The sequence below is a fragment of the Montipora foliosa genome, unplaced genomic scaffold (genome assembly GCF_036669935.1).
Source record: "Montipora foliosa isolate CH-2021 unplaced genomic scaffold, ASM3666993v2 scaffold_419, whole genome shotgun sequence".
In the NCBI taxonomy this organism is placed as follows: domain Eukaryota; kingdom Metazoa; phylum Cnidaria; class Anthozoa; order Scleractinia; family Acroporidae; genus Montipora; species Montipora foliosa.
The window spans coordinates 272,501-280,000 of NW_027179722.1; the positions used below are offsets into that span (position 1 = coordinate 272,501).

At 41.7% G+C, this 7,500-nt stretch overlaps 1 pseudogene; it reads right to left on the reverse strand.

Moving 5' to 3' along the window:
- Positions 1 to 1,938: 1,938 nt before the first annotated feature.
- LOC137988450 (neuronal pentraxin receptor-like) overlaps positions 1,939 to 7,500 on the reverse strand; it is a 9,199-nt pseudogene continuing 3,637 nt past the window's right edge.

Here is a 7,500-nt window from a genome sequence, read left to right on the forward strand (position 1 = left end):
GTTCTCGCACAAATATAGTTGTAGCCGTTCTAAAAATAGGAAATAGGTGGTTTTCAAGTCATTGCCGCCATAAAACAAATGATATCTCATTAGCTCCTTTGTTCGTCCACCAGCAATTGTACATTACATCATTGTTATCTGTGTCTCTAGAGATTGGTTTGCAAACCCCCATATATCGTAAATTGATGTGCCTCATTCCATCGCAGATCGAGACTGCGCGCGATCACTGTTTGTAATTTGATCCAGTTCCCAACAATTTTTTTTTTGGTGTAGCAGACACCCAGTATTTGAAAATTTACCCCCCTTTTTCACGTTACTTTCCTTTGATGGGAAGCAAATTTCCCTTCACATCGCGTTAACTGAAGTGTCGTTGATTTAAAATAGGTTAGTTGCCGCGAGAGTTAATTTCCCATAGCTGTAACATCCTTTGGAAGACTTAGCAAGAGAGCATGGAACAACGAAATGCTCACAAATTATGAAGACCAAGATCAGAATATACTTAGCATGCATACTGAGTATCTTCCTCTATTGCTCAGAACAGGAGAATTGAGGCCTGAGAAAAGACTTAATGTGTTCCACCTGCGCTGTCTGCGTAAAATTCTGGGAATCAGCTGGCAAGATAAAGTCACCAATAACGAAATCCTTGCGCGATCGAATATTCCACTTATGACTGCCCTTCTCTGCAAGAGGAGACTAAGACGTGAGGCGCAAGGACGACTGTAGAATTCCGAAACAGCCAATACAATCACATGCTGTGAAAGAATGCCATACAAAACACAAGTTTACCGAAAACTGGAAAACGGCCCCTGATTGGTCCGTAATCCACGAATGGAAGTGGTATTTCGTTTCAGCAGATGTTAGTAGGGACCGTATGCAAGGACGACGACAACGGCTACGAGAACGTTATCTAAAAATATTATTTCCCGTTATTTTAAGACCTTGTAATAATTTTGCTATTACTCCAAGTTGTACGGTTTGGAAAGTGAGTGTCAACATTCCAGGAATAAAATTGATGAAAACGGTGTGGATATTTAGAGAGAAAATTGAAAATTTATCGTTAGGTGCTGGCCGTCCTTGTCAGGGCGGGAACGGTATGGATTTCTACACAAATGGGAGACGCATGTGCAGGGCGTGCATTGTTTTGTTTTTGCTTATCAGAACTATTGTTTTTTGGCGTATTCGTACTCGTCTTCTTCGTCCTTGCGTAAGCTCCCTAGTGGGGGAGAACGCGTGACGACGACCTAAAACGTGGGAGGCTGCGTGGGATCCGGAGGCTATGTATCTCAGTGAGTTTTTTTTAGCTCCCGGCAAATCACCTGACTATTTTAAAAGGAATTTTGTTATTGTAGTCGCATTCGCTCAAAAGTCCTACACGCTAATTTACACTGGTCGACCACATTTCACAAAACCGGAATACCTTGTCCTCCTCTTCGCAAACAAATTGTATGTTCTTAAACCAAACAAGTGTTGACAGTTAAGGACTGTGAGACGGGGGCTATGGTTTACAGTCCTTGTTCACAAGACTTGAAACTCTAAAAATTGAGTATATAGTTTCAAAGGCAGCACATTTCCGCTGATATTTCAAAAATTGGAGACTGAGTTTTTCTTAACGTAATCCGAAGGATGTTCGACCTCCTTGGGAGGCCCTTTATACTCTAGAATGTGCTATTAAATGTTCATACTTCAAGTGTGGGTATTTTAGTGAAGGATGCGGTACTGGCCGGACGATTAAGGAAGGCTGTAATTGTTTCAATAGTACCTATATTTAATCGACTGGATGTGACTAAAATCTCAGACACCAATGTTCACCCTGCTTCGTTAGATCTACTTTAAAAGAAGGCAATAATGAAACAGCGACAACACACGGCAAAACATTTATTGAAAAAGAATGATTCATGACGCTTTCATGCAGCAATGCCAAACAATGCAAAATGAATTTTACACTTCGCAAGCCGATGGGGAGATAACCCTTACATTGCCTCTTATTCCCACAGGCGGCCCAGAGTCGGAAGGTAAACAATTATAAGGATTTGTATGGGAATCTCGATAACAGACTGAAATAGATATTTACCCGCAAAAGTTCTCAATAAAAAAGCCGCACTTTATTGTCATGTGAATTTCTTGCTTTTTGTGTGCTTTTTTGCCTGATTGAATGCGATTTAAGCGACTTCTCAAATTCCCGAATCGTCACTCTTCCCTAAATAAAGGAAAGGCTGGCAACTCATTTCTAACTTACCTCAGATCTCGCCGAAAAAATTCACACTTCTCCGGCATCAGTCACGCTCAAACTCCGGCGATGGCTACACGGATAAATTTACTTCCCCTTGACCAAGTTTCAAGGTCCAGCGAGTATCCATTGCTGAGAAACTGCGAAAAATATTCAAATTTTCAAACTCCTTCGAGGCTCGCTAACAACCAATTTGGACACGGCTGGTCAACGGTTCACTGAGCCTCCATACGGTGAGCGCAAACCTACGCAAGTGTACCCATAGTTGGGCAGAGCTAAACAAATCCCAGACTAGTCCCCAAATACCTGCCTGGGGTCATGTTCGAGTTTCTAAATCGGCGAACGATATTAAAATTTCCACACTGAAACCTTAAACACAGCTCCCATCGCTTTGGTTGCCCCATCGCATGTTATAAATCCGGATTTTCATCGAACTCTTGAAGCCTCGCGCGTGCAAAAATCCTCTCGTCAGATGACACTCGACACCACGGCTGTTTTTTTGTTGTTGTTGGAAAAAGTATAGTTTTGTTAAGTGAATTGCTTTGAGCCAAAGAAATCACCGCACCGTAATTTCTATTGTCCAAAAAACAGACAAGCGAGATTGTAACTCGGATACCTTTCAGGTATTCCGAGTAATAATTGTTGGTTTTCGATCGATATCGCTTGATGCACCGGTGTGAGAAATAACTTTGAACATTTCAATGCAACTGGAAGCGCAAAAACAAAGCACAGATGATTTCAACGATGGCATTTTGCCTGGACTCTCAACAGAAAAATGTGTCCAAAAGGCTGAAAAGGTGCAGCGACCTTTTCATATGAATTTCTTCTGCAGTCATGATAATGTGAGTTGTTGACGGATGAAAAACAGGATTGTGTTTCATACACTAGTAAATACCTTCGACTGCGTTTCAAACTCCATCCAAACAGCTTCAGTACTTACGGAGTTCGATGAAAATCCGGATTTATAACATGCGGTGGGGCAACCAAAGCGATGGGAGCTGTGTTTAAGGTTTCAGTGTGGAAATTTTAATATCGTTCGCCGATTTAGAAACTCGAACATGACCCCAGGCAGGTATTTGGGGACTAGTCTGGGATTTGTTTAGCTCTGCCCAACTATGGGTACACTTGCGTAGGTTTGCGCTCACCGTATGGAGGCTCAGTGAACCGTTGACCAGCCGTGTCCAAATTGGTTGTTAGCGAGCCTCGAAGGAGTTTGAAAATTTGAATATTTTTCGCAGTTTCTCAGCAATGGATACTCGCTGGACCTTGAAACTTGGTCAAGGGGAAGTAAATTTATCCGTGTAGCCATCGCCGGAGTTGGAGCGTGACTGATGCCGGAGAAGTGTGAATTTTTTCGGCGAGATCTGAGGTAAGTTAGAAATGAGTTGCCAGCCTTTCCTTTATTTAGGGAAGAGTGACGATTCGGGAATTTGAGAAGTCGCTTAAATCGCATTCAATCAGGCAAAAAAGCACACAAAAAGCAAGAAATTCACCATGACAATAAAGTGCGGCTTTTTTATTGAGAACTTTTGCGGGTAAATATCTATTTCAGTCTGTTATCGAGATTCCCATACAAATCCTTATAATTGTTTACCTTCCGACTCTGGGCCGCCTGTGCTTATTCCTACTTTAAAATCAGACCATTTCTTGACGTTACCCTGCCCCACATGGCACGATTTGGACATTTCCAAGATTTCACTCGGAGAGAGAACTCTGTTCCAGATATTGAGGCCCGTCAGTTCTCCAAGGTAACTTTGATTTGGGTCAAAGCGGCCACCAAACGAATCTTGTTCTTGCCCGACAATGAGTATTCCGTTCGTCTTTATTTTATAACCAACTTCAACTGCGACCGACTGGCTTGCACACTGCCATCTTTGTAAACTTTCCACGAGCCATTCGTGCTCTCCCATGTGATACAAACGTGATGCCAGTTACCGTCATCTACAGATACACCGGTATCTCTGCGAAAAAGATAAAAAAAAGTCATTCATTTTCACTTGTGAAACACTTTTCAGTTTTCAGTGTTGAAAGGAATCTACTTTTGCTTCAGCGTCGATTTCGCATTGACGAACTTTGTCAGTTAATCAGAACTATCAGTCAGGCACATACATGCATTTTAAAATTATGGCCAATAAATGGAAGTAAGCCTGCCAGTGACCTTCTCCGATAGAAATCTATACTTTTCTTACGCAGATGTTGACAAATGAACAATGCCAAAACACGGTTTACATGCTTAACAATATACATGAAAAAAATACTCAGTTCTTATTGCCTAAAATGGAATGGAGTTCTCATATATCAATTTGTAACACGAGTGCAAATAACAGCAAGTTTCCCAGTTTACAGGTGAATGGCAATGAATGTTATGAAACATTCAAGCCTCTCAATTGTGGGTGAATGTACTTTTTGTGGTAGTACACTTGATTAGCGCACTACACACAATGTCATCAGGGCTGTCTGAGTGAGTGAGTGAGTAAACAGTAAACAGTAAATCTTTATTGCGCCTTACTCTCCAAAGGGAGGTATCGGCCTCGTGAGTGAGTGAGTGAGTGAGTGAGTGAGTGAGTGCAGGGGCGGATTTAGGGGGGGGGGGGGGGGGGGCCGAGGCGGCCGCGGCCCCCCCTTTCAGTTTGTCGGAGATTTTTTTTTTGTCAAAAGATACAATAATTTTATCATTTTGTAAGCAGTCTGTTGGAGCTTTTGATTTTTTTAGCTAAAGCGTGATTTTTCGCTAATAGTATGACCAAAGTTGTGCGAATAAACTTTCAACTTACAGGCGCTAATATTATCCTTTCGAAATGAGGAAGAAGACTGGATGCGAAATACTTGTCTACAGTCAACCTATCTTACAGAGACTGTAACAACGTAAAATCTTAATGCCTATATATATAATTATATATATTTTGTGACTTTGAAGCGAAGAGTCAAAAACCATGCATCATTATAACCATAACTTATAATTTTATTCAATACGGAATCCTGATACATTACGTTCCAGATTGCACCAGAGTGCATGTAAGAGTACCCAAATTTTCAAAATTTTCTGGGGGGGCATGCCCCCAGACCCTCCTAGAGAGTAGCGCCTAACGCGCTACTGAGGCGCGCTAACGCGCGCTGATTAGTATTCTTGTTCGGCCCCCACTTTCAAAAAATGCTGGATCCGCCCCTGAGTGAGTGAGTGAGTGTGAGAGTACGGAGATCGTGAGGCGAGCTCACATTCCACAGACATTCTGCAGGTCAAATAAACAAGAAAAAAATCACCAGTCGACCATAATATTTATACTCTCAAGACCACATCAACCTTTCTGCGTGCATTGAGAAATATTCATAAGTAATTTCCTCGCAACGGACAAAAACAGTTGAAAACTATTTTTAACTTTATTATTGCGAAGGATAAACTTGTTTGTGTTGAACTTCCCACGGCGCTGTGCGCAAAAATCTGTCCGGTAAGAGAAAAGATGAGCTCTTCAAAACAAAGGAAACAGTAAAAAACCGCACCTTAGTTTTCACAAATGGCGTGTGAAAGCGGCCAGGGACAAAATTTTTCCCATAAAAGTGTACTCGCACCATGGCAAAAAATAGTGTCAGGTTTCTTTCCCGGATCGACCTTGTGGTCTCGTTTCAAGGAAAAACCGCGTGGATTTGTATATCACTTTGGCCTGATGCACAGGTAGTCGAGGGCAACCTCGATCCCAGGGTCTCTCTTTTCTGCCTCCATTGTCCTTAATGGGAGGCACAGAAGAGAGACACTGGGAACGAAGGTGAGTTAGTGGCCTCTTTGAATTTTGTTCGGTGGCGAACAAATTTTGGTGTCGGCGAAAAATGCAACTTACAGGGTTTTTCCGCAAGGGTCCGTTGGAAGCGTGCTTGAATTTCAACAAATGGCCCCAAACTCGACAAGAATTTGTGACGCTGATGAATAATAAAGCAGCTTCTATTTCAAACGATGGAATTTCCTGGTATAAATAATCTCATCTAGGAGAGTGAATTTTTGACTTTGCAGAAACAATGATCAACCGCAAGAGTTGGGCGATTGTGATCGCACATTTCTTCTCGCACCGTGGCTTTACAACACTTGAAAGAAAAAAAAAAAACAAGCCAACGAAACAACAATCCGATGCCTTGCCGTCATTTTGTCACAGATGTATCCAGTTGTTAGTAACACACAAGGTAAGTTGATCACAAGAGACCGCTGAAATCGATGTCACTTTCGATTTTGCGATTTATTCGTGCAGCCAAAAGTGCAATAGAAAAATCGAACGTAGCAAAAGTCTCCCAAAATGTTGTTCGCTGATGGTAACTTTTTATATTCGTGGCACAAAATTTCTGTTGTTTTCATGTCGCAAATTTCTATTGCTGATGACATTTTTTTTTATTCTCGATCGACACTTCCTAAAAACGTTCTTGTGCTCTTCCTAAAAACTGTGTATCAAAATTTATCTACTTTTGCATCAATAGTTGGTTTGCACAAAGTAGGCTAACAGAATCTGTAGCTTGCTTAGTTCGTATTTTTGAGCATTAACATAGAATTTTCGGTCCTATGTTTCTGGCACTAAGTCGTGTGTTTTAAAGGTTCCCATCCATTCATGTAGCCTCGAAGCCAGTGTTTCTCGATTCCCATATATTTTCTTCAATCTTACTGGGTTTAGTGTTTTACTAGTAACTACATGTCTTCTCAGGGGGCTATTTACCCAAGACATCTACCATGGCACTATAATGATTTACGATACCAAAACAATATCGTGGCGACGTACATCAGTGTTTACTGAAGAGCTTTGACACACCAGAGATTGAGTCTAGCTTGGTTGGAGTAAGAATGTGGCCACCGCTAGGTGACGGACTTTACTTAATTCGCAGGACAGTGAATAAATAGTCGACAAATATTTGTCTTCACCAAAGGTGGGCGAAAAAACCGCCACATCACAGAGTAAAACAAAGCAAATGAAGAAAGAGGTATACAAACAATGGGCTCGCAGGCAGGCGGGGGAGGAGGTGAAGGGAAATGCGAAATTGCGACGAGAGCCAAACGATGATCACTCTGTGATGGTGAGCACTAAAAAGGGGGCGAGCACATGTTAGCTTGGGCTTGTATTCGCAGCCCTAATAGCTCTCAGACCTGATTGGTCAGAAACCTAATACACTTATGAAACCCACCCAAGCCTGCAAAACGTAAATCTAAACGAATGCCTTGCCATAAAAATTCGATTATGATATATTGTTATAATCGTGACTTTTTTCCCTTACACTCCTTTTTGGTTGACGTAGAGCAAAAT